The sequence below is a fragment of the Notolepis coatsorum genome (assembly GCF_963971535.1).
Source record: "Notolepis coatsorum genome assembly, chromosome: 3".
In the NCBI taxonomy this organism is placed as follows: Eukaryota; Metazoa; Chordata; class Actinopteri; order Aulopiformes; family Paralepididae; genus Notolepis; species Notolepis coatsorum.
This window is the reverse complement of record NC_140167.1, coordinates 133,823,378-133,850,881: the sequence shown is the minus strand read 5'-3', so window position 1 is coordinate 133,850,881 and position 27,504 is coordinate 133,823,378. Positions and strand designations below refer to the sequence as shown.

The following is a 27,504-nucleotide window of genomic DNA, read 5'->3' as shown; positions in this document are numbered from 1 at the left end:
CATCCAAAGTGTTAAGGTGAGTGTTTGTTTAAAGTGAGTGTGTGCATGTGGATGTGTGTGCAATGAGTGTAGATCAGACCTGGGCAATTTGCGGCGCGCGGGCCACGTCCGGCCCTTTGGGCATCCGTGTCCGGCCCGCGGTCAATCACAACGGCGTACCAAACTTCTTTGAGCAGGAGCACGCCGCACTCCGGAATGTGTTCCACTCCACACCTGGCTACTTTGCATAACAACAAGCGTTGGAGCCTCGGAGGGCTGTGGTCTACGTGCGCGAGCGCCTGTCAGTGTGTGTGTCTCTCTACAATACATCTGAGCAGACAACACAGCATTAGCGTTGGCAGCAGCTATCAATCGTATTGGAGAATTCTGTGTTCATGGTGAAGAGGACAGATATTAGGCCATTATTATTATTATTATTATTATTATTATTATTATTATTATTATTATTATTATTATTATTATTATTATTATTATTATTATTATTATTATTATTATTATTATTTTGTCTCGGTCTCTCAATGAAGACTGAGCCGGCGAGCGAGCAATGATGACTTTGCCTAGCTAACCCACACAGTCCGCTTCCATTCATTGTGCTAAGCTAGGCTAATAATAATAACTGGACTTTGGAGAATTCAGCCAGATAGCTTTCTACAGAACGAGTCAATGAATGAATCACACGAGAAATAAATAACGCCTACATGCTGGCTGTGTATGTCTCTGTGCATTCAGTAGAAAGCTATCTGGTTGCACATTATTAGCCTAGCTAACCGACACTATCCGCTTCCATTCATTGTGCTAAGCTAGGCTAATGTGCAGCCAAGCTAGGCTAACGTGATAAAGCCCAAGACATCACAACTACTGTATTGCTTTTTGTATAAAGTTGATCAATTGCATGTCTTTTAACATACTGCAAAACATCTCTTCAGTGTTTGTGAAGATTAACAAGTTGAAAATAAAATGGAACACTGATGTAATGATTGTTTTAGTTTTTACTGTTTATTATTTATATTTCTATATGTTTATTCTTCTGATTACCAGTAGCAGCTCATCAAAATATACAATCCCTCTTATAGTTACACATACACAGTCATCATATCCCTCCTAGTTACTCATACAAGTACAAATAACTGAAAAAAATCTAAAGCATGTATTGCTTTTTGTATAAAGTTGATCAAGTGCATGTCTTTTAACATACTGCAAAACATCTCTTCAGTGTTTGTGAAGATTAACAAGTTGAAAATTAAATGGAACACTGATGTAATGATTGTTTTAGTTTTTACTGTTTATTACTTCTATATTTCTATGTTTATTCTTCTGATTACCAGTAGCAGCTAATCAAAATATATAATTTACTACTTTTTACAATGGGAGATAATGAATATTGAGCAGAATTAAGTTCAAGTTATCATTGGTTCGGCCATCCAACACAGTTCAGGTTTCTTATGTGGCCCCTTATAAAAAAGAATTGCCCACCCCTGGTGTAGATGATGGGTTGTTACATGGAGTCATTGAGTATCCTGATGGCCTGGGGATAGAAGCTCCTTCTGAGTCTCTCTGTACTGGCCATGAAACTCCGGTAGCGCTTGCCTGACCGCAGCAGTTCAAAGAGGCAGTTGTTTGGGTGACTAAATAGGGCTGGGCGATATAACGATAACGATAAATATCACGATATATTTTAATCGATATCGAATATCGAAAAAAATTAAAACGATAAATCGTTATTTTTTTTGTGACCTGCAACAGGGCAGTTTTAAAACCAGAGACAGTGGACAGACTTGTCTTTCTTGCCTGCAACTTAAAGTAATGGCTTTGCTTGTCCAAATGACAATACTGACCAAATTGAGATTTATTTTTCTCTTGTCCATTTATTTTGTTTGCTTTCTAATTTCAAATACAGTTTGAAACCGTCTGTACACAGTAGGCTATGTGTGCTAGCAGAGCTAGACTCCAGTCACGAGTCACGGTGCACATGTGCGGTGGTTTGTCCACCAAAAAAGCGCCAAATGATCGAAAATAAACTAGCAGAGCCAGAACTGTTCAACTCCCCTGGAGCCACAGCCAGCAGAGAAGCCGGTTTACTTTCGCTTTTAAACCAGCTGCAGCCTGAGAACTGGAGTGTGAGGGGATGTAACACTAAAGATGGCGGCAACGACAAAGAATTGCTGCAAAATAAACATACATATGTTGTTTATAAAAAAATGTAATACTTATTACAATTTCGATAATTATCGATATCGAGAAATATGATAACATTATCATATCGTTATCGCGATATGATTTTTTGCCATATCGCCCAGCCCTATGACTAAAGTATTTGTTTATTCTCTTAGCCTTGGCCCTGCAACGCTTGTTGTAAATGTCCTGGAGAGTGGGAAGCCCACCTCCAATTGTGCGTTCGGCTGAACGTGCCACTCTCTGTAGTCTGCTGCGGTCGTGCGCGGTGCTATTCCCAAACCAGGAGGTGATGTTACTAGTTGGAAGACAATAGTCCATGCATAAGCAACCAACATTGCATTTGAGTGTCCCTGGGTATACGTACCCCCAATAAATCATATTTGAGTCCTTAGTAATTAATTAATATATGCAATAAAGATTTATTTGACAGTGATGTATTGATATGTAAATTCTGCTCTGGTCCACTCTAAACAGTTCTGTGGGCCAAGGATCAGTGATATAGCGCACGAGTTCCAAGTCACTACTCTGATTCCTTCAGTCAGTATTGATTTACACTGCGTGCGTGCCGGTCGGAAGCTGAAGTGGGTCTCGGTGTATCATGCTTCCAGACGCAGGAGATTGTGATCATTTGCACCATAAATAAAAGCGGGCAGGCCATGGCAACGTGATTAATGAGGGCATTCTGTGCATGTGGATGGGGTTGGGTTGCTTGAATGTGTTTCAGGTTTTTGTCTTACTTCATAGAAGTATATCATCTAGTTAATTCTCTCTTAACGCCTTAAGCTGTAAGGTCCTTCTGTTTTTATCATAAATCGATCAATACAGACCGTGTAGCATTTCCCCAAGCTGGACTTTTATTCAGACAAAATGAACTCCTTGAGACTGATGGCTATGGTGCGGTATGCCAACCATTTATTGACAGTTTCACCATTTGACACCGTAAGAGCTGAAAGTGGAAACAGACATACAGTCATTCGTTTGTTCAAACCACGTTTCCAGTGAAAGTATAGCACGGGCTAGCATCTTAGCTAGTTTAGCTCAATACACAAATATGAAGATTGCCAAATATAAACAAATAACACAATCCATAAATAAACACATACCTCTTCGCCTTCCAGCTAGGTGCTAAACAAGGTAAGAAGGGGGTTTCCTTCACGAACTTTTATTATTAATGAGAGATATCCTTTATTTACATTTCCTCTCTCCCGTCATATATATCAAGCATTTTTCTGTGGAGTCGCGTTAACCGGAAGTCGTCGTTACGCAAGGTAGAAACAGCGCGAGCGGGACAACCAGAATCTTCAAAAATAAAAGACAGCATAAAACAATTCCACGTAAAATCAAGTCTAACGTTATAAACAGAGGAATTTGGTTCTTTACACTCCCATCAAATCATTGTTGTTTCAAATATTGTAGGAAACCATACATAAGCAAACAGAATGATTTCTCAATAAACCATAAGCAATAACCAAAAGTTATGGTATTAAAGTTTTGTCAAACACTTCAAACAAATACATCCTTAAGAGATGTAAGGGTACCTTACTTAGTAAACATCTAGTCACTTATCTAGTAATAAGACCAGCTTCTGAACTGGTCTTTCAAGAACTGACTGCTTAGTGAGACGTTCACCCTCCTTTCCCAGTTTCCTGTCACCTAGACATCTTGTCACTCTCCTAACCAGACCATCTCTATCCACTATAGATTTATGAACTCTACCTAATCTCCATTTATTTCTCGGCAGATCATCATTTTTCATCATTACTATGTTACCTATCTGGAGGTTTCTCTTTGGTGTGTGCCAGCATTGCCTGATGGCGATAGTAGGTAACTTGGGGAGATAGATCCACACGCTCTGGAGGGAGATTGGCCATTCTTTGTTCTTCTGTGTCTCTCCTGAGCCTTCTGCAGGTCACACCTTGACGGAGATGAGATGCCACGACCCAACCAAATCCTAAGATCCAGTAGCCCTTTGATCTGATCTTGTTTATGGTTATTCCTTTACCGTGATGTTTGGCCTTTTCATGGCAGTGTGTGATGATCATCTTCGTGATGTGATGTTTCTTCGGAATGATCGCAGGGTGTTTGACTGCATGGGGAAGATTGGGGTCACAGAGCCTTCCTCCCACCTTGATTACACCATCCTTGATTGCAGGGTGTTTGACTGCATGGGGGAGATTGGAGTCACAGAGCCTTCCTCCCACCTTGATTACACCATCCTTGATTGCAGGGTGTTTGACTGCATGGGGGAGATTGGAGTCACAGAGCCTTCCTCCCACCTTGATTACACCATCCTTGATTGCAGGGGGTTTGACTGCATCTGGGAGATTGGAGTCACAGAGCCTTTCTCCCACCTTGACCACACCATCCTTGTCTGGAAAGGGTTTGAGGCGATGCAACTTGTTCTTGAGTGGCAGCCGAGAGCCTGTCTTCAGTAACTTCAGTTCCTCTGGATATGTTTGTCTCTGTAGGTCTTTGATTATTAGGCACTCCACGTCCTCTCGTTCCATTACTGTGGAGAGACCATTTGACTTCTCTTTGTTGATGCCGTTCTTTAGTTTGGAATCTGCAGGGGTGACTGGTGGGAGCTCCTTGACCGCGATCCGGAAGCATTCGCTCGTCTGGCTTGGAGTGTCACGGCGCGGTGAAGAGCACCCCACAATGCTCCATCCTAAATCGGTCCGAACTGCATAAGGTTCATCATTTCCTCCTGATATTACTTGTCTTGGTGCCATGGCCCTTGAACAGTCATATCCTATCAAGAGACCAACCTCACAATCCTGTAGCTGTGGAATCTCGTCTACGACTGTGGAGAGATGATTCCATTTCTTGGCCGTTTCCTTTGTTGGAATGTGGGCGTGGTTCACCGGTATGCAATCCTTGGCATAGGCAGGAGGAAGATCGATGTGCAGGGAGGAGCTATAACCTCGTACACGAAGCCCTGAGACTCTTTGGGTTTTGACTATTGTCTCTCGTTCTATCATGGTAGTTAACTTCAGTTTAACTGGACAGGAGTCTGCCTTTAGAGTGTTACTGACTTCCTGGTTGACGAAAGTGGTGTCACTTTGTGTGTCCAACAGGGCGTAGACCAGTTTTTCCGTTCCTGGCGTGTTCCTTGAGGACACCCACACAGGCACAATCATTGACGTGTTGGTGGCTTGTCCTGCTCCAGCAGTAGTGACTGCCAGTGACGTTGCGGCAGCCTCTGTTTGAACAGCTTTGCTTTGGGAAATGTTTTCCCATGGTGCAGGCCTTTCCTTTCTCACATAGCTGTCATCATGAAGACAAGTGGGATGGTTACCTTCGCAGGTGTCGCAGGAATGTCGATGACGGCAGTCCTTGGCACTATGACCGAATTTCGTGCAGCCATAACAGAGCTTATTCTCCTTCACAAATTCCCGTCGTTCCGCCAAGGTCTTTGCGATGAACTTGGGACATCCATGTAGAGTAGACTGTGTTGATTGTCCTGACAGAACACACAAGGGGGCTTTACGTTTCCCTTGGCTGGTCTTTCCCTGTCACTGTCGGCCTCAGTTTGAGTGCTGAGAACACACGCTTTGTTCCTGTTGGGGTCCCTGTTGTTTCGTTTTTCTGTGCTGGACTCAAGGGTGCGGAAAGCATGGAATAAGGTGATCGGATTGCAAGCAATTTCTGCCTCCGTCTCCACGAATGTGGCGAAGTCCTTGAAGCTGGGGAACTCTTGAGTCCTGTTCAAGGCTTCGGTAGTCTTTCTGTTCCAGCTTGACATTGCCCAGTCTGGCATCTTTTGGATTAGCCTTCTATTCTCTTCACAGTCATTTAATATTTCGAGGCTCTTCACATGCCTCATTGCGTCTTGACAGGCGTTTAAGAAGTCTGAAAAGTCTCTTAGTCCCTCTGCATCCTTTGGTTGTATTTTTGGCCAATCTGCAAGCCTGTCTCTAAAGGCTCTCTGTACAACGAAGGCCTGGCCATATATGTGGTTTAGTTTGTCCCACGCGTCCTTGTAGGCTTCGCTGTCATTTCTATAGAAGGTTCCTTCCAGGGTTTTACGAGCAGGGCCCCCTACATACTTCCTCAAATAATAAAGTTTATCAGCAGATGAGACGGCTCTTGTGTCAATGAGTGACATAAATGAGGCTTTCCACTCAAGGAACTGGATAGGATCGCCATTAAATACAGATGGCTCTGGAACTGGACGTCTATTTAGAGCTATGCTATCTTGGAAGGCCTTGGCTAGGGATGATACATTTACATCAGTCGACAAGGTTGTGACGTTGGGGGGTTGTCTGCTTGCCGCCGAGGAGGAATCGTGAATTCCTTCGGGACTATTTGAGTGGATGCTGCCTTCCTGTGTAAACTTGCAGCCTGGCACGGGCTGTCTTCACGTCCTTCTCTGCCTGGAGGCGTACAAGCTTGCGCTTTTCAACTGCAAGCTGCTTTCTTTGTTGCCCCTCTAAATCTTCTATTTTCTCTGTTTGCTTCCTTTCTTCCAGCAACCCTTCATACTCCACCTCCTTAGCGGCAAGATCTGCCGCAGCGTCCACCAGTTTGACTGTCAAGGTGGCGCTGTCATGAGTGATGGCTGATTTGTGACTCACTCTCGAGACAGTGGATCCATAGATGGACCGAGCATAGCTGCCTTTAAGCAGTTCTTTGAGACGACATCGTACTTGTTCTCCATCGAATTCTTCGTCAATGTCAAAAATCCTCTCATAGATGACTTTCTTAATCTCTGTTGTAACTGCCTCACATGTATCGATGCAGCTTCTCAGTTCAACTGATGGTGTGTTGTGACCTCGTATTTCAAGGTAGGCGCTCAACACTGCCTCTTTCTCTTCCTCCAGAGCTTCGGACATTAATGCCAATTCGTTTGCATTAAGTTCCGACTTGAGCTGGTTTCTTGACTCACGGACTCCAGTTTTCCACCTCGCATACGCTGAGGTGAGTTTTCTTTCCTTCCTCTGTGCCTCTTCTTGTTGCTTTTCAAGCTATTTAGGGGTTGGATATCTTATTCGGTCTGAGCGTCGGAGGTGCTCCTCGCCGTCCTCCTGACTGTGACCCTTGAGGCTATTTAGGATTTATTTTTTGTTTAGAATTTCCTTCTCTATACGTTCCCTCTCAGTAGTATCTAGCGTTTGTTCGAGAGCCACTTCGAGCTTACTAATTTTAAACTGTAAGCTATCTATTTGATTTTCCAGCTCTAATTGTGGAGGATGGTGCTCAGTCTCTACTTGCTTCATTTTTAAATATGCAAATTAAATCTGATCTGAATAATAAACCGTAGTTTTTACTATTATTATAAAATATCAGATAATCCTTGCTGTTGTTACTGCACCAAGAATCCTAATTGTTTATACTACTCAGAGAGGACCAAACCTAACACTGAATAATGTGCTGAATAATGAATATTATAAAGGTTTCCTTTCATTCCAGTGAATACCCGGTTACGTTACCATTTAGACTGCACATAGTTATCCATAGAGGCATTTTACAGTCGAGTTGATTAGGTAACTAACAGTAGTTATAATCACAGGGCAAATAACGAGGTTTCTATATAAATACCTTTAGTGTGGAGGGTACCTTAGAATTCTGCATTAAATTAATAAATTATAATCACAGTGCAAAAACCAGGTTTCTATATAAATACCTTTAGTGTGGAGGGTACCTTAGAATTCTGCATTAAATTAATAAATTATAATCAGTGCAAAAAAAACAAGGTTTCTTAATTGTTGACGTCGATTTCTTCTTCAAACTGTCAATGTGAGCATCAATTGTTCTTATTGAAGATGAATTGTACCCTTTTTAATGAAATAATTGTTCCTTTTCCTTTGTCTGACCGTCGCATCAAACCTTTAGCCAGCTGTCACTGACGTGAAGTCTTTTTTGTCTACAAGACCCATGGAATGGCGCCGAGTTGCTTGATGAATTGTCCGTTGTCAGTTGTCAGCAACTCAGCCCCCGTGGTTTCGTCGTCGTAGACCAGGCTTCCTCGGTGCAGCGTCGGGCGGCAGGGATGATGAGGGGCCAGAGCTCTTACTGTAGCATTTCCCCAAGCTGGACTTTTATTCAGACAAAATGAACTCCTTGAGACTGATGGCTATGGTGCGGTATGCCAACCATTTATTGACAGTTTCACCATTTGACACCGTAAGAGCTGAAAGTGGAAACAGACATACAGTCATTCGTTTGTTCAAACCACGTTTCCAGTGAAAGTATAGCACGGGCTAGCATCTTAGCTAGTTTAGCTCAATACACAAATATGAAGATTGCCAAATATAAACAAATAACACAATCCATAAATAAACACGTACCTCTTCGCCTTCCAGCTAGGTGCTAAACAAGGTAAGAAGGGAGTTTCCTTCACAAACTGTTATTATTAATGAGAGATATCCTTTATTTACATTTCCTCTCTCCCGTCATATATATCAAGCATTTTTCTGTGGAGTCGCGTTAACCGGAAGTCGTTGTTACGCAAGGTAGAAACAGCGCGAGCGGGACAACCAGAATCTTCAAAAATAAAAGACAGCATTTCAAAATAAAAGACAGCATAAAACAATTCCACGTAAAATCAAGTCTAACGTTATAAACGGAGGAATTTGGTTCTTTACAGACCGTATTAATTAATGTTGTGTTTCTTTTTCAAATGTAGCCAAGGGTAAAGACCTTAACCCTATCAAAAGTCAAAGTGTATATTTTCAGCACTACGTTTGTTTACCGATGTTTTTAACATTTTCCGAAAATAAGAATTTTAAATCCAGATGTAACACTGCCATTGGAAAGAGGAGCTTTCCCTATACATAGATGTATGATGTGGCCATAATAAGGTCATTTATAGTTCATAATTCAATTTTGAATGTATAATTCAAATGGATTATAATGTATTACTGTATCTACAAATCCTTCTGTTTAATCATCTTCTCTTTATTCATTTGCTTAGATTTGTTTGTACACTTGATCTCAAGAAGGTGCTGAATTAGTTCAGTGAGCGAGCTCGGAGGTTGCACAATTTTAACATGGTGTTATTCACCGGCAAAGATGCAACAAAAAAAATCATAATATATATTCTCCTTTTTGTTTCATCACAATTGACTCAAAACTTGTAACGGACACAATATTTCTGACACTGGGAATACATTCCCCCAGGTCCATAGATGTTCCTAGATACAGTACCAAGAACATGCAAATTGACCGTGTAGAAGTGGAGCAATATTCCATTTACTTGGGCATGTACCTTTAGGGCGAAATTTCTGAAAATTAGCTCAACACATTCAGCAGCCACTTCATCTTGTACCACCAGTGTTTTTAATGACCATTGCACATGTGGTGTTTCTTGTTGCCACCATATCATCACACATACTGCTGCTGTAAGGCAAAAAGAGTTTACCTAAACGTATTTGGTGATGTTCATGTTATTACTTGACTTGAGAATTTCCATGGTGGTGAGAAGGTTTCCTGATCTTAAAAGGCCCATAAAACCCATTCAAAACACAAAATACATTACATTTGAAAATGTGCTTAGTTCCTGAAAGGTGGAGATATACTGTATGTTTTTGGCACCAGTGAACATTTGATTTGAGCACGTCATTAGAAAAATGTTGCTCTACTTACAGTATTATGAAGTAAATAAAATAAAAAACTAAAACACATTCAAGCAACCTCTGGGAATGGACATTGTAATGTGCATTCTACATTGTCATCTGACGAGATATATCCTCTGTTTCACTTTGTAACCTGATGAAAAGCAACCCTTGCCAGAAACAGCTGGGGAATTAGGTAGAGACAGAGATTGTGTGTGTGTGCGTGCATGCGTGCGTATACGTACATGTGTGACACAGCTGATCTTTCCCTGGCTGTTTCTAATTTGCATTTCCATAATTGCCATAATGTTTTACAATCCCAGTTTCAGTAAGCCCCCCCCATCTCCTCCCCTGTGTAATAGCATTGTAATTCCAAGCAGACTTTAGGAGGCGGTCAGCCAGTTCCTCAGGTCGTCAGAATCTATTTAATCATATCCCTAGGGCGTGAATATTTTAGGCAACCAACTTGTGTTTAGCGTTTCTCTGATTGGCCACTACGCCCATGTGACCGCGGCAGCGCGAGAGAGCTGCAGCGCGGAAATAGGCTGTCTATTGCCTCACGCTGCAGCGCGGAAATAGGCTGTCTATTGCCATTCTCTAAGACAAACTCTAACCTTAACCAGCTCCTTAACAGCGCCTAAACTTAACCCTTCTAATCTTAACCAACTCCGAAACAATGCCTAACCTTAACCATAACCAACTCCGAAACTATGCCTAACCTTAACCTTAACCATAACCAACTCCGAAAGAATATTGCCATTATCTAAGACAAACTCTAACCTTAACCAGCTCCTTAACAGCGCCTAAACTTAACCCTTCTAACCTTAACCAACTCCGAAACAATGCCTAACCTTAAGTTGCTTAAAGTTAACATGCCTAAACTTAACCGGCGAAAGAATGCACGCTAAAAAAATAAAAAATTTAAGGGAATCGAACTTGTCACCAACGGACCGCAGGATCCACAGCAAGGCAGCACTACCAATTGAGCTAGTTCTGGATGTTAAAAAAGGGGGGATTACTGCTACATAATGCTGCCGCGACAGAGCTCTGCTGCTGCCGCGTCACCGCGGGGGCGTGGCTAGACGCAAGTTGGGCATGGCTAGACACAAGTTGGTTGCCTTTAATATTTAGGCATCCCTAGGTCCTGCTAAAGTTGTACATCTGTCTACTTTAGGCCTATCTATCAGCAGATATATGTGCTCATCTTTCAGTCTGGTAGGCTTAGCCTGACATGTCAGACCCATGGGAGACTGTATAACTAGCCAGGGTGCGATCCACGGGGGGAGCTCGGTCCGCTATAGCTCCCCTAGATCAGACATCAGCTCCCTTGGGGGTCTCTAAAGCTCCCCTGGGGGTCTCTAAATTACTGAAAATAAATGCTACTTTTGCCATGCATTTCTCATTTTTCTGTAATTTTCTGTATCATCATCGTGTATAATAGTAAACGTATGCTATTTTGGATGTATGATTAATGATTTGCGCACTAATTCACACGTAATATGGCAACATGCATGCTATTCTTGCAATTACCATTCGGAGCGCGGCGGCGCTGCAGCCTGCACGCACGCACGGCACAAATCAAACTTGACCCACTTTGTAACCTGTGCTGTGACTTGTTGACACAGTGATCGTTTTGACAGCCAGTAAATAAGGTCACTCAGGAATGCATAATGTCTAAACGAAAACAAGTAAGCCTAACCAATTTTGGTTTCACGAAGACAGTGAAGCTGACAGAGCAGCAGGAGGCGGGATCACAGGCGACGCCGTTACAATTACACCTGCTTGGTGCTGCTCCGGTGGAGACTATTATTAGTATTACAACGCCCGGTTACTTGGGCATGTACCTTTAGGGCGAAATTTCTGAAAATTAGCTCAACACATTCAGCAGCCACTTCATCTTGTACCACCAGTGTTTTTAATGACCATTGCACATGTGGTGTTTCTTGTTGCCACCATATCATCACACATACTGCTGCTGTAAGGCAAAAAGAGTTTACCTAAACGTATTTGGTGATGTTCATGTTATTACTTGACTTGAGAATTTCCATGGTGGTGAGAAGGTTTCCTGATCTTAAAAGGCCCATAAAACCCATTCAAAACACAAAATACATTACATTTGAAAATGTGCTTAGTTCCTGAAAGGTGGAGATATACTGTATGTTTTTGGCACCAGTGAACATTTGATTTGAGCACGTCATTAGAAAAATGTTGCTCTACTTACAGTATTATGAAGTAAATAAAATAAAAAACTAAAACACATTCAAGCAACCTCTGGGAATGGACATTGTAATGTGCATTCTACATTGTCATCTGACGAGATATATCCTCTGTTTCACTTTGTAACCTGATGAAAAGCAACCCTTGCCAGAAACAGCTGGGGAATTAGGTAGAGACAGAGATTGTGTGTGTGTGCGTGCATGCGTGCGTATACGTACATGTGTGACACAGCTGATCTTTCCCTGGCTGTTTCTAATTTGCATTTCCATAATTGCCATAATGTTTTACAATCCCAGTTTCAGTAAGCCCCCCCCATCTCCTCCCCTGTGTAATAGCATTGTAATTCCAAGCAGACTTTAGGAGGCGGTCAGCCAGTTCCTCAGGTCGTCAGAATCAATTTAATCATATCCCTAGGGCGTGAATATTTTAGGCAACCAACTTGTGTTTAGCGTTTCTCTGATTGGCCACTACGCCCATGTGACCGCGGCAGCGCGAGAGAGCTGCAGCGCGGAAATAGGCTGTCTATTGCCTCACGCTGCAGTGCGGAAATAGGCTGTCTATTGCCATTTTCTAAGACAAACTCTAACCTTAACCAGCTCCTTAACAGCGCCTAAACTTAACCCTTCTAATCTTAACCAACTCCGAAACAATGCCTAACCTTAACCATAACCAACTCCGAAACTATGCCTAACCTTAACCTTAACCATAACCAACTCCGAAAGAATATTGCCATTCTCTAAGACAAACTCTAACCTTAACCAGCTCCTTAACAGCGCCTAAACTTAACCCTTCTAACCTTAACCAACTCCGAAACAATGCCTAACCTTAAGTTGCTTAAAGTTAACATGCCTAAACTTAACCGGCGAAAGAATGCACGCTAGAAAAATAAAAAAATTTAAGGGAATCGAACTTGTCACCAACGGACCGCAGGATCCACAGCAAGGCAGCGCTACCAATTGAGCTAGTTCTGGATGTTAAAAAAGGGGGGATTACTGCTACATAATGCTGCCGCGACAGAGCTCTGCTGCTGCCGCGTCACCGCGGGGGCGTGGCTAGACGCAAGTTGGGCATGGCTAGACACAAGTTGGTTGCCTTTAATATTTAGGCATCCCGCGGTCCTGCTAAAGTTGTACATCTGTCTACTTTAGGCCTATCTATCAGCAGATATATGTGCTCATCTTTCAGTCTGGTAGGCTTAGCCTGACATGTCAGACCCATGGGAGACTGTATAACTAGCCAGGGTGCGATCCACGGGGGGAGCTCGGTCCGCTATAGCTCCCCTAGATCAGACATCAGCTCCCTTGGGGGTCTCTAAAGCTCCCCTGGGGGTCTCTAAATTACTGAAAATAAATGCTACTTTTGCCATGCATTTCTCATTTTTCTGTAATTTTCTGTATCATCATCGTGTATAATAGTAAACGTATGCTATTTTGGATGTATGATTAATGATTTGCGCACTAATTCACACGTAATATGGCAACATACATGCTATTCTTGCAATTACCATTCGGAGCGCGGCGGCGCTGCAGCCTGCACGCACGCACGGCACAAATCAAACTTGACCCACTTTGTAACCTGTGCTGTGACTTGTTGACACAGTGATCGTTTTGACAGCCAGTAAATAAGGTCACTCAGGAATGCATAATGTCTAAACGAAAACAAGTAAGCCTAACCAATTTTGGTTTCACGAAGACAGTGAAGCTGACAGAGCAGCAGGAGGCGGGATCACAGGCGACGCCGTTACAATTACACCTGCTTGGTGCTGCTCCGGTGGAGACTATTATTAGTATTGCAACGCCCGGTGACCGTGCCGGCACCTGCGGTCGTATCAGAACACAGGATAGGATACTGTAGACAGTGTTGGATGATGATCTATCATCTAATTAAATGGATAGGTTTTTTTTTTATCATGGAATGTGCTGTGGAAGCCCAGACCGTCCAGACGGCCGGACCTCAACAAGTGAGTTGTCTAGTATTATGTGTTCTGTAGTTACTGAAACTGATTGAATATGTGACAGGATTCAAGAGGTTTATTTGTCACATACATACATACACAAGGTCTACAGGCTACAGGCTACATTAACGTCTGCGATCACAGTATCCTCCAACAGTCTGACTCCTCCCTGAGAGGCGCGCCGCAGTTTCAGGTTCCTCTGGGTCAACATCAGCGAGGACCTGTCCTGGCCTCATCACACAGGCATAGTTGTCAAGACAGTGAGACAACGGCTCTTCCTCCTCCGTAGGCTTTTACCGGTGCAGAGTATCCTGACTGGCTGCATCACTGCCTGGTATGTATGGCAACTGCTCAGCCACCGACCGCAAGGCTCTGCAAAAGGTGGTGAAGTCAGCACAACACATCACCAGGACTAAGCTCCCAGCCATGGACGACCTCTACACACAGAGGTGCAGAAATGAAAACCCGGAACATTCTCAGAGACCACAGTCACCCCAGTCACCAACCTTTCACTCTGCTACCGTCTGGCAAATGGTACCGGAGCATCCACACAAGAACCAGCAGGTTCAGGGACAGATTTTTTCCACAAGCCACAATACTCCTGGACAAGGACAAGAACAGGAGATAGCCTTGATTGATTAATTGATTGAAAACTTTATTAACAGATTGCAGAATGGGTACAGTACAGTACAGCTCAATACATACAATTGTTAAGGGGATGCAGACCAGAGAAAGACTTTCGTCTTGTTTACATCAGGGTCCCCCATTTTCAATTCATCGTAACATATATGACATACAGATAGACAGTACTGCTACATCTATACATTTATGACATACCAGATTTGCAAATACAGTACTGTTTGTGATACGAAAAGAGTCCAGAAAAAAAGTATATACATTTGACGTAGAAACTGTACATTGGAGGAGGTTGGGTAAGTGGGGGGGGGGGGGGTGGGGGGTACTGTACATTGGAGGTGGGGGGGGGGGGGGGGGGTTGGGTAGGAGGGGTGGGTGGGGGACACTGTACAACTGTACAAGCAAAACTGTACATTGGAATATTGACAAGACCATACTTGGTAATTTTTACTGTACATTGGAGGGGGTTGTGTTAGGACATTTACAGGGGCCAGTTTCGAATTGCAGTCTCCCGTAGGTGTTTTTTGAGTTTTTGAAAGTGGGTAGTGATTCACATTCCTTTACAGCTTTGGGTAGGGCGTTCCACATTGATGTGGCATAATTGCAAAACGTGTTTAGTCCCTTGTTTGAGCCGAATCTGGGTTTAACATGATTTGTGGAGCTCCCTCTGGTGTTGTGATCGTGGTATTCACTGACCTTTGGGAAGTATTTTGACATGTACATGGGTACCTTGGTCGTGTAGTGTATCTTGTAGACCAGGCCCATTGCAAGTTGCTGTACTCTCTCTGTCGTCTACTCTAAGCCATCCTAGGTTGTCAAAGTGGGCAGGGGTGAGGTGGGTTCTAGGAGTAAGGTCAAGCAGTAGTCTGACCAGTTTGTTTTGAGATGTTTGTAATTTTGTTTTTAGCGCCTTTGAGGTGATTTGGTACCATGAGGTGCAAGCATAGTCGTAGTACCCTTGAATGAGTGCTCCAGTCTTCAGGGTATTCTTGTTTACCAGTGAGGAGATCCGGTACAAGAATTGTATGAAAGTATTCTGTACTTCTGTATGACAACTATTAAAGAACTTGAACTTGAAGAATCGAGTTCGTTGGTTGACATTTTTTTTATTACATTGGATGCCATTTTGTCACAGGAAATATTTGCCTCTAGGATGGAACCCAGGTAGGTAATATCTTCTTTCCTTGTGACAATATTGTCACCCACTGTAACTGAGAAGCCGTTGGTCTTGCTGAGTTTGTTATTTGAACCGAAGAGAATGGACTCTGTTTTGCCCATGTGTAATGATAGTTTGTTATCAGCGAGCCATATGCATATTTTGCATAGTTCTTAGCTGATGGTTTTTTCAACCTGTAACTTGTTCTTGTCAGAGACCAGCAGGGCTGAGACATCCGCAAACAGGAACAAGTTGCAGTCACAAGCTGATGACATGTCATTTGCATAAATTAGGAACAGTAGCGGACCTAGTATGCTTCCTTGTGGAACACCACAGCTTACTGTGAGGGGGGGGGGGGGGGGTAGGGTACCGTTTACCTCCACCATCTGCTCTCTCCCCTCCAGGTAGGATTGCATCCAGCTCACTGATAGACTATCAAAACCAATTGCTTTTAGCTTGTCAATCAGAATGGTGTGATTGACAGTGTCGAAGGCCTTTTGTAGGTCCAGCATGACCATGCCGCAGTATTTGCCCGCGTCCACCTCTTGTTTGATGTGGTCGTTTAAATAGAGAAGGCATGTGTCAGTGGAGTGGGATGTTCTGAAGCCAGATTGGAATTCATAGATTCGATTTTTTTCCGCAAGGTATTTTTCGACCTGTTCGTATACAATTTTTTCCATGACTTTCGAGATGGAGGTAAGGATAGAAACAGGGCGGTAGTTGCCTGGGTCTAATTTACTGCCTTTTTTGTGCAGGGGTGTTACTCTCGCAATTTTGAAGTCCTTGGGGACGTGTCCCTGTTTTATGGAGAGGTTTATTATGTGTGTGATGACTCGGGTGATGGCGGCTGCTGAGTCTCTGAGGAATTTGGAGGGGATGTTGTCATGGCCAGTGGCCTTGTTAGGTTGGAGGGCGCTCAGTTTTTTGAGTACCTCATCTGTTGTTACCATTTCCAGTTTGAAGTCGTCTTTGTGGACCCCTAGGTTCTTGTAGTATGCTACTATGTGTTCTACCCCATAATGCCCTGAGTGGGAGGGTAGTTTGTTTACCAGTGTTGTGGCTATGTTTGTGAAGAAACTATTTAAGTAATTGGCTACATCCAGCTTGTCTGTGATGAGAGTGTTGTCCGTCTTTATGTTTATGTTTGAGAATCTGGTTTTAAGTTTTTTACTGCAGCCTAGTTGGTTATTGAGTAATTTCCAAAGTTCACATGGTTTGTTTTTGTTTTCCTCGGTTTTGTCATTGAGATTTTTTTTTGCTGTTTTGATCATGGAGTTTACGTCATTTCTTAGTCTGTTTCTTTCCAGTTTGAGTTCAGTCACGTGGGCTTGGAGTTCACTGCTCGTGCTTATGGTAAGCTTTGACTGACTTTTACGAAACTCAGAGCATTTTTTGTTTCTGGTTTTCATAGCGGTCAGTATTTCAGTGTGCATCCACAGCTCCGCGCGATTTTTTACCCTGGTGGTTCTTAGGGGGGCCATGTTGTTTAGTATCGTTGAAAATTTGGTTTTGAAGCCAAGCCATGTTTCTTCAACCAGTGTACCATTGAGCTCATCTGACCAGTCCAGACTCTCCAGTTCAAGGTTAAAGGCCTCGCTAGAGTAGGTTTTGAGGTCTCTAGATGTGACTGTTTTGTGACAGCCAGCCTTTTGTTTTAGCTTTTTGCGGGTACAGAATATCATATAATGATCACTTAACCCGCATGCTATAACCCCTTTATTGGCGATCTTGGTCTTGTCAGAGGTCAGGATGAGGTCAATGGTAGTCTGAGTTGACTCACATACACGTGTGGGTTGTGTGATTAGCTGGCTGAGGCCGTGCAGATCACAAAACCTATTGTAGGATTTGAAGACGGGTGCATCTTTTTGTTGCATATCCGTGTTCCAATCCCCAATAAGAATCATTTCTGCATCCTCAGCTCCAGCTAAGCACGCATCCAACATATCATAAAACCCATTTTGGTCTGGCGGTCTGTAAATTGTGCCGACTAGAATAGATTTAGCCCTTTCAAATAGAATTTCTACAAAAACAGTTTCAATAGCCTCATGATCTAGGTCTGTACGGTTAATAAATTTGGTGTCTTTATGAATGTACATACAGACACCTCCTCCATGCCTGTTCCTGTCATTGCGGACTAAAGAATAGTTCTCCAATTCAATTTCCGGGTCTGTTACTGATGAATCCAGTTTAGTTTCAGAGAAACATAGAATGTTTACCTTACCGCTAATGAAATGTTGCCTTATTTCTGCCAGTTTGTGTCTAAGGCTGTTTACATTAAGATGGAAAATATGAAGTCCGTTTTTATTTGCTGTGTTGTCTATATCCTTGAGATAAAGGTAGGGTTCTTCTTCTGTGGGAAGGGGGGGGGGGGCTCTGTGATGTCCGGAGGGGGGGTGGGGGATCCTTTGATCAAGGTGGGTGTCCCGCGACGGGAGTGGGGGGGGGGGGGGGGGGGGGGGCTGTGTTGTTATTATTTGGTCCGTGTGTGGGAGGGGGGGGTGGGTGTGATTCTTTGGCATGCCCTGGTTCATCTGCTAGCGTCTGTGTTGATTCCGTCTGGTGGTGAAATTCCGTGGGCAGGGGGCTGTGTTGATTCCATCCCGCCGGCTCCCTGCTGTGGTGATGTCTCGCTGACTGGGTGGCTTTCGGTGGGGGAAGGGTAGGGTCCTCTGGCTCCGGTAGTTTGCTGTATTAGCTTGCCGGCTACCTGCGCCACCGTCAAGTTGATTATCCCCGGTACCTTCACTCCCGTCTCGTCCTCCCGTGTGTTCCTCTGCGGCGGCGTCGGGTGTGTTGATTGCTCCGGCGTCGGGTGGAAAGTAGGCACCCGAAGCCATCGTTGCATCCTGTAGTGCCAGACCCAGTCGTCGCGTCTGGGTTCGCGTCCTGACGGGGGTCCTGACGTGGCTGGGTCCGGGGTTTAGCTGCACGTCTCCCAAGAGTAGCAGGATAAGGGACAAAAAAGTATTTCGGTCCATTCTGCCGAAAGCTCATTTGGCCCAAGCTCATTTAACCTACAGGTACATGTACTTTGTATGTGTGTTTTCACTTTTAAACCTCTGGGAGACTCTGAGGGAGAAAAGGGAACACTCAGCTTAAGAGTAGTTTTGGAGGATTGTTCCCTAGTGTAGAGGAACCCCATTTGTTCGTCCTAACAATAGCTTGAATCTCACACCTTGGTGAGAGCCAAAGGACAAAACTACTCTAACTACTTAAGCTGAGTGTTCCCTTCTCTCCCTCAGAGTCTCCCAGAGGTTTAATAGTGAAAACACACATACAAAGTACATGTACCTGGAGGTTAAATGAGCTTGGGCTAAGAGGAGTGCTCTCATAAAGGCCTCCAGTTTGAAAGCAACCTTCCCAACTGAACATTTTTGCTACAGGATAGTTTCAATCCCACCTGTCTTGTGCCAGGTAATTTCTTCTATTATAAATTGTATTGTAAATTTAAGTGAAAATGTCACACAAATATACATAAAATAACAAACGTACAAAAAAAAAAAACATACTGGCCATACTAGTGTGGTGGAACCGAACTTGTAAATTATGTCGTAGACGGTTCTTCAACCATCCGCTCCATACTTAAAGTGTAGTAGACTAGTGTAGTAGACTAGTGCAGTGTAGTCATTATTATCAGGCAATCGGTAATGGAATCCAGTTTGAAAGCAACCTTCCCAACGGGTCCTACTAATCACCACAAAGTACCAGAAAGTACCACAAAATATACCCCATACATAGTACCCCAACGTACCCCAAAATACCCCAAAATACCCCAGAGTATACCCCAAAATACCCTAGTTTGGGGTACCTTTGGGTATTTTGGGGGTATTTTGGGGTACTTTGGGGTATACTTTGGGGTATTTCATGGTACTTTCTGGTACTTTGTGGTGAATAGTAGGACCCGTTGGGAAGGTTGCTTTCAAACTGGATTCCATTACTGATTGCCTGATAATAATGCGTGACAAAATCCAATGGAATACTCGTGTTCAGTAATAGCACATGATTCGTTTACTCACAAGAATGTGTACTTGAACAATTTATTCCATAGTAGGCTAATTACAATGGATTATAGGCAACTGGCCAATTTTCTATTATCTTGTAATAAGTTTGCATGTTATTTATTACTCCTCAAATTTTCATGAAGCCACATTAACATTGGCTACAGAGCCATGCACAATGATTTGTTTTATTGTAGCTAGATAAACTTATCAATGTTGCTAAGGCCCGAGTTCTTAATCATATGAAACTCTGTAATCAGGTTGATAATTGCTGGCTAGTGCTAGAGAAGGCCTCCAAAGTATTAAAGCTATACACCCCTCAAGTTTCAAGTTTCAAGTTTCTTTAATAGTTGTCATACAGAAGTACAGAATACTTTTATACAAAATGCTTCTTACTGTTACGCTCCAGAGACTGTGCAAGACAAGATAAGTATGAAATAAAATAACATAGTATAGCATGTAAATTAGAAGTAAAAAAATGAGGTCACAGTGTTCAGTATAGACATATGTACAATGTTCGATGCAGAGTAGACGTAACTGAGTTACCATATAATATACAATACTGTGTATACAATACTATATAGTGCAAGGCAGAAATAGGATGAGGTGCAATTTAGGTACAATTTACAGTAGGTGTACGAGTTGTAGTGCAAATCCTTTATTAATAAATATAAAGTGTGTTTGTGCGATCTAAAGTGTGGAGAGTGGGTGCTGCAGTGTGTTGTTTGTTTAAGTGAGTGTGTGCGTGTGGGTGTGTGTGCTGTGTGCATTTGATGGTTGTTGCATAGTGTTTATTGTTCGTTTAGCAGCCTGATGGCCTGGGGATAGAAGCTTCTTCTGAGTCTTTCTGTGCTCGCCTTAAGACTCCGGTATCGCTTGCCTGACCGCAGCAGTTCAAAGAGGCAGTTGTTCGGGTGGCTCGAGTCCTTAATAATTATCTTAGCCTTCCCCTTGCACCGCTTGTTGTAAATGTTCTGGAGGGTGGGAAGCCCCCCTCCAATTGTGCGTTCGGCTGAACGTGTCACTCTTTGTAGTCTGCTACGGTCTTGTGCAGTGCTATTCCCAAACCAGGAGGTGATGTTGCCAGTCAGGATGCTCTCTATTGTACATGAGTAGAAGTTCCTAAGGATCTTCTGACTGACTTGGAACTTCCTTAGGCGCCTGAGGAAGTAGAGGCGTTGTCGTGCCTTCTTCACAACACTGTCAATGTGTGTGGTCCATGTCAAATCCTCGGATATGTGGGCTCCGAGGTACTTGAAACTGTTCACTCTCTCAACCGGTGCCCCGTCGATGCTGAGGGGGCTGTAGTCCTTGACCCCCGACCTCCTGAAGTCCTCTCTTTTGTTTTGCTGACGTTCAGGGAGAGGCAGTTCTCCTGACACCACTGTGACAGGTTCTCTACCTCTTCCAGGTAGGCCCTTTCGTCGTTGGCAGAGATCAGGCCCACCACTACTGTGTCATCAGCAAATTTGATGATGGTGTTGTTGTTCCGCTGTGCTACGCAGTCATGTGTGTACAGGGAGTAGAGGAGGGGGCTCAGAACACAGCCCTGGGGGGCCCCTATGTTGAGCGTGATGGATGAGGAGGTGCAGTTGCCTGCTCTTACCACCTGGGGTCTGCCCGTCAGGAAGTCCAAGACCCACTGGCAGAGGTCATAGTTCAAGCCCAGGTCCCTGAGCTTGGCTATGAGTTTGGAGGGGACTATGGTATTGAATGCTGAGCTGTAGTCGATGAACAGCATTCTCACATAGTTCCCCTGCCTCTTGTCCAGGTGTGATGCTGCTGTGTGCAGCACATGGGCTATGGCGTCCTCCGTGGACCTGTTGGGGCGATATGCAAATTGCAGAGGGTCCAGGTTGATGGGGAGGGAGGAACAGATGTAGCCCTTCACTAGCTTCTCAAAGCACTTCATGGCTATGGAGGTGAGGGCTACAGGGCGGTAGTCGTTGAGGCAAGCGGGCGTAGATTTTTTGGGTACAGGGATGATGGTGGACTTCTTCAGACAGGTGGGGATGACAGCCTGTTCCAAGGACAGGTTGAAGATGTCAGTGAATACCGGGGCCAGTTGGTCGGCACAGACTTTTAGGACGCGGCCGGGGATGCCGTCCGGTCCTGCTGCCTTCCTGATATTAACTTTTTTAAAGATACGTCTCACCTCATGCTCTGTTACCCTGAACACTGAGTCTCCATCAGCAGACCCCCCCCCCCCCCCCCCATTGCCGTGGTTTGTAGGCTGGTGTTTTTATTCACAGCCTCAAACCTCGCATAGAAGGAATTGAGATCATTTGCTAAGGAGATGTCATTGTTCAGTTTGAGGGAGGTGCCTTTGTAATCTGTCATTGTTCTGAGGCCCTGCCACATACCTCTAGAGTCAGCCTGTTCGAACTGAAGTTCAACTTTATCCCTGTAACGCCGTTTTGCCTCTTTTACTGCTCTCCTGACGTTGTATCTTGCCATCTTGTGTTCTTCCATGTTGCCTGTCTCCAGCCCGGTGTTGTATGCTGAGCCCCACTGCATACATGTGCAGACTTTAATTACACCATCCAGGTCAGCAAGAGGGCCAATGCATTTGATTAACATTTAAATTCCCTTTTGCGCCCTTATTTTGTTGAGTAAATGTGCTCCATATTTGAATCCTGTCTCGTCAGCTATGCAGTAGCCATGGCATGACCACCATGGCCTGCAGCGCTCGTTTAAATAGCTCCCTGGGAATCTGCTCCGATGAGAGACCACTGACATTAAAAGCGCATTCCCTCTGGTTTCCTGTCCAGAATGACGTCCCCGAGGAGACACTGGTACACGTGGAAACAAGTACAACACCGTGCAGACCCCACGCTGTAACTACGTGTACCTGATCAGCGCATACGTTTGAATTAGAGATGTCCGATATTATCGGCCTACTGATATTATTATCTGCCGATATTGGCATTCAAATGTAATATCAGAAATTATCGTTATTGAACATCCCTAGTTAATGTCCCTCACGGAATGTCCCTCACAGCACATCCGTGAGTGAGTGAGTGATACCAATTTGCCACGCATGCCATGCATATCCCACTGCAGCAGTTCCAGCACACAGCTCCCCTGGTGCCGTGGGAAGAAGAAGACACTGTTCTATAGTCAGGAACCTCAGTTACTGAAGCTTCAATCGGTCATTTACACATTATGATTATTGAGTTTGACTTGTAAATGGAAAAGAACCCATTTCCAACTTTCATAAATCACCATAATTCAAAACATAATTTATGAATGTGCACAAAACGTTCACAGCATCAAAATGCATTAAAAAGAAAACTAGTGATTAAAAAAAATCCCATGGTTTGGTGCTCATTGCTGGGGCTACTATGTGTTTCCATTTGGATTACAGATTGCACCTTTTGAAAAAGTTATATTTGTGTAGCCTATTATCCTCCCCGCCCCACGCGCACACACACACACACACACACACACACACACACACACACACACACACACACACACACACACACACACACACACACACACACACACACACACACACACACACACACACACACACTAAGCATACTGGAGAACAGTTGACCTGGCTGTTCACGGGGCGCGGCGGACGTTTGTAGCCAAACGATTGTGCGCTCTATTGCTTCTAAGTGACTGTGATGGCAAACAAACTCATTCCAGTTGTGCTGGCAGCACGTTTTGATTGATTGATTGAAAACGTTATTAACAGATTGCAGAATGGGTACAATACAGTACAGCTCAATACACACAATTGTTAAGGGGATGCAGACCAGAGAAAGACTTTCGTCTTGTTTACATCAGGGTCCCCCATTTTCAATTCATCCAGACATTTATGACATACAAGCAGTGGAGGTTATTGCATGACAACTAGTGAGGCAGTACTTCACTAGTAATATACAGACAAAAAAATATATATTATTATTAACACTATCAGTGCCGGCCTTGTTTACCTTTTTACCCTGTTGAATGCCATCATCCACTTCAATGTTAGCGTTAAAAATGCATAATCTATGTTTTAAATGATGGCTATGTGTCTAATCTGCCCGTCGCTTATCAATGACTTGTTTGCAGTCAACATTGTCGAAACGGATTGTTTTTTAATCGGTTCATATCCTTTTTATAGCATTTCGAAAAGCCATCGTTCTCTAAAAAAAATTCGGAAAATTGAACGATTCCCCCATAAACGGCATTTATTGGAATATTCTCGAATACACTAGACACGTTGTCATTTGTCTGCCTATTTATGAATCGTTTTCAAATAAACGCTAGATTATCGATAGTATATGTGTACTTATGCACGCTATAGAGGCGGGCTGAAAAATCTATTATCCATTTCCTCAACATCACACACTAGTGTTGTCACGATACTGGAATTTCGAACTTCGATACGGTACCTTGAAAAGTATCGATATTCGATACCATTTTCGATACCACGGGGGAAAAGGTTCAATCTTAAAATTATTATTATTTATTTATTTTTGCTTTTGTTCCTGGTTGATTCTCCTCAGCTTCTCTCTGGTACTATAAGAGAAGATAAATATAACACTTTTAAAACCCTTTGTTTATCTTTAGATCACACATTTAAAAATAACTGTTCATCTCACTTCAATAATTTTTATTGCAGAACATGGTATTTTCTCAAGCAGACAGATGTAAACACTCTGTAATCTGTGTTGCATGTACCTGGCAAACTGAACTGTTTGTATTACAGTCATATTCCGACTTAACTGAATGCACATGTGTGTGTGGATGTACTATTACAGGTATTGAAATGAACAATGCAACTTCCTTATACAAAAAATAATAATAAATAAAAAATGATGAATAATTAAATATCGATATTTCGGGAAATGAGTATTGAAACCGTTTTAAATATTCAGAATCGATATGTATCGATTTTTCGATATTTTTGACAACACTATCACACACACATACACACACACGGCACATGCTGATATCTCAGTAAATACAGCTCTGATTACCCCAAGACTGGTAACATAGACTCCTTACCTTAGATCAGATGTTCTCCAAAAAGATTATTCCAATTCCTGATCGCCATTCCAAATATCGATCGCGTTTATTGATTGATTATTGGCTGCTGTAAATATATATTCCACGCTGCTTTCCAACTCACGATCAGATCCCTCATCAGACGGCTCGCCAGCACAATGGAGCCAGTTGGCCACCCCCACAGGGATCTCCCAGTATAATCGACTGATCTGTAGTTATACAGGGATAGACTATAGGGGGCGGTTTTTTCCCATCTGAGCTCCTAGGGTCTGCTGTACCAACGGGAGACTTGGTTGGTGAAATATGAATTCAAATCAAGCGACAATACACGTTGTTGGCACTCAACGGGGGGTCTGATAAGACGAGAATACACGTCGTCGGCATTCAAAGTGTTAATATACATAATTTTTTTTTAATTATTATTATTATTTTTAATTATTATTATTATTTTTTTTTTATTCGAAATGTTTTCCTCTGTGAACAATGCCAGTGAATTTGAACAAAAACAATGCCAGTGATTTTTTCTTTTCTTCAAAAATTTCCAAGTGACAGCTCTGAGCTCTCTGACCTGACTGCAGTAATGGCCAGCTGTCAATCACTTACTGCTAAAATAGTTGCATGGGTTGGGCTTAAGAATATAATTATCCAATCAAAATAGGCTATTTGAGTTTAAAAAAGGCGGGTAGTGAGACGGAGCGCACTTGATTGATTGGCGTTCACGTCGTACCACATTGTGTTGACAGCCTTGAAATCCAATCAGAGAATGGTGCCAGCTAATGATACGGAACTGCAGCTAGACCCTATTGACTGTGGCGTCAATAGCCATCTAATGTTCTAGATTTTTCTGTCATCATCTCACCACTGAGACTGACTGTGTGCAATTTGCCTTGAAAGAGACTGACATCGAGAATAAGATCTTTATTCAATTGTTCATGAACTTATTGTGCATCGTTTGATGATATATATATATATATTTTTTTATCTCAGTTGAAGTAGTGTAATTGACGTGAACGTGCCGTCTTGGACTCTGTAAGCTAACTTGTTGTAGCTAACGTGAGCTAATAGCTAAGTCATCGAAACGTTCACCCAGAGGAAGAAGAAGAAGATGAAGATGGGATAGGTGCCAACAGCTTTGATGAGTGCACTGCTTTGCCAATCGCTTGGGTGACTGTCTGAGTGACCACCTGTCGGAGTCGGAGTCCTGAAAATGGAACGTCTGTCACGCATCAACAGAACAATGTTTAGTGGATTTCGACAGCATCCTCACGCAAATGAATGATCAATTAGATCACAAAAGACTGCTGTTTGTTGCATTGCCTGATTTGCAACTGTTTGCAAGCAGACGAGGTCATTGAACGTTACATTGGAAAATATCGAAGGATGGATTTAATTTACAAGTGATCAGATGGGAGGGACACTATTTCCTTGTAAAGAAGTACATCAAATGGTGAGTGTATTTAAAAATATATATATATATATATATATATATATATATATATATATATATATATATATATATATATATATATATATATATATATATATATATATATATTGGGCCGCTGCGTCCAGTGTGTCAGTGACGTGTGTGTGGTTGAAATGCGTGCGTTTACTTTCGAATTACCCACGTAATTGTCCTTGTACATAAAACCCATCTGTGGCCTCGTGCAGAGGAAGGTGGTAAATACATGTTAGATATTCCAATGTACAGTTTTGCTTGTACAGTTGTACAAGCATGTACCATTGACTCAGAATGGTCTGTTTTATTGAAATCGTCACAGCAGTATAGTTTGTTTATACTTCAGAAGTATGATATTTAAACATTGTCCCCAAAATGAATGGAAGCGAATGAGGAGCCTGACACCTGGGAGGAATGGGGGTGTTGCAGCCTTGGGGATGTTTTAAAAATATTATTTAATATATAATATAATATAATAATTTGTGCTTCACCAAGAAATTAATTTTGGTCAGCAGCCGCCACTGCATACAAGATATACAAATATACAGTAATGTGTAGGGCTGTCTTAAATACTTTGAAGCTTCGAAGCTTCGTTCGATTCGAATATGAAAATAAAATTCGATTATTAAAAAATAAAATTTGATTTAAATTTTTTTTTGCTAAATCAACTCTGCTTCTCTTTGTTAACTACAACAAGCAATGCTGTTTGTTATTTAAGATGAGGTCAGAGTCAGCACTGACAGATTTGTGTTCATTGTGCTGCTTTTATAAAGCCTCAAATGACTGCTTACAATATTTCATGAAAGCAAAGTGTTTTGTTTGTCTAAGATTTAAAAAGGTTTAAACTTTACAGCACTGACAAAGTTGAACAAAGTGCTGTACAAGTCCCACAACATAAAACAAAATATATATATATATATATTATATATATTGTATCTCGAAGCTTCGAATTAAAATCGAATCTCGGCCCGAAGCTTCGAATTCCAAAAAAAAAATCGAAGGTCAGCCCTAGTAATGTGTAAGAGACAGAGGGGAATAAACTGTACATTGGAGGGGGTTGGGTGGGTGGGCGGCTCGGGGGTTTGGACATTTACCGGGGTCAGTTTCTAATTGCAGCCTCCCATAGGTGCTCTTTGAGAGCGGTTTTGAAGGTGGGTAGGGATTCACATTATTTTACGGCTGTGGGTAGGGCGTTCCACATTGTTGTGGCATAATTGCAAAACGTGTTTAGTCCCTTGTTTGAGCCGAATCTGGGTTGAACATGATTTGTGGAATTCACTGACCTTATTATTATTATTATTATTATTATATTATTATTATTATTATTATTATTATTATTATTATTA

General features: G+C 42.7%; 1 protein-coding gene across 3 annotated transcripts in view; it reads left to right on the top strand.

The window, feature by feature from the left end:
* calcrla (calcitonin receptor-like a) overlaps positions 1-27,504 on the top strand; it is a 272,188-nt gene that overhangs the window by 174,536 nt on the left and 70,148 nt on the right. The window contains exon 2 of one of the 3 annotated variants that reach the window (XM_084309818.1): positions 13,882-13,908. The exons of the other annotated variants lie outside the window; for them this stretch is intronic. The gene's annotated coding sequence lies outside the window, so the exon portion shown is untranslated. The remainder of the gene's footprint in view (positions 1-13,881; positions 13,909-27,504) is intronic. 3 annotated transcript variants of the gene reach the window in all.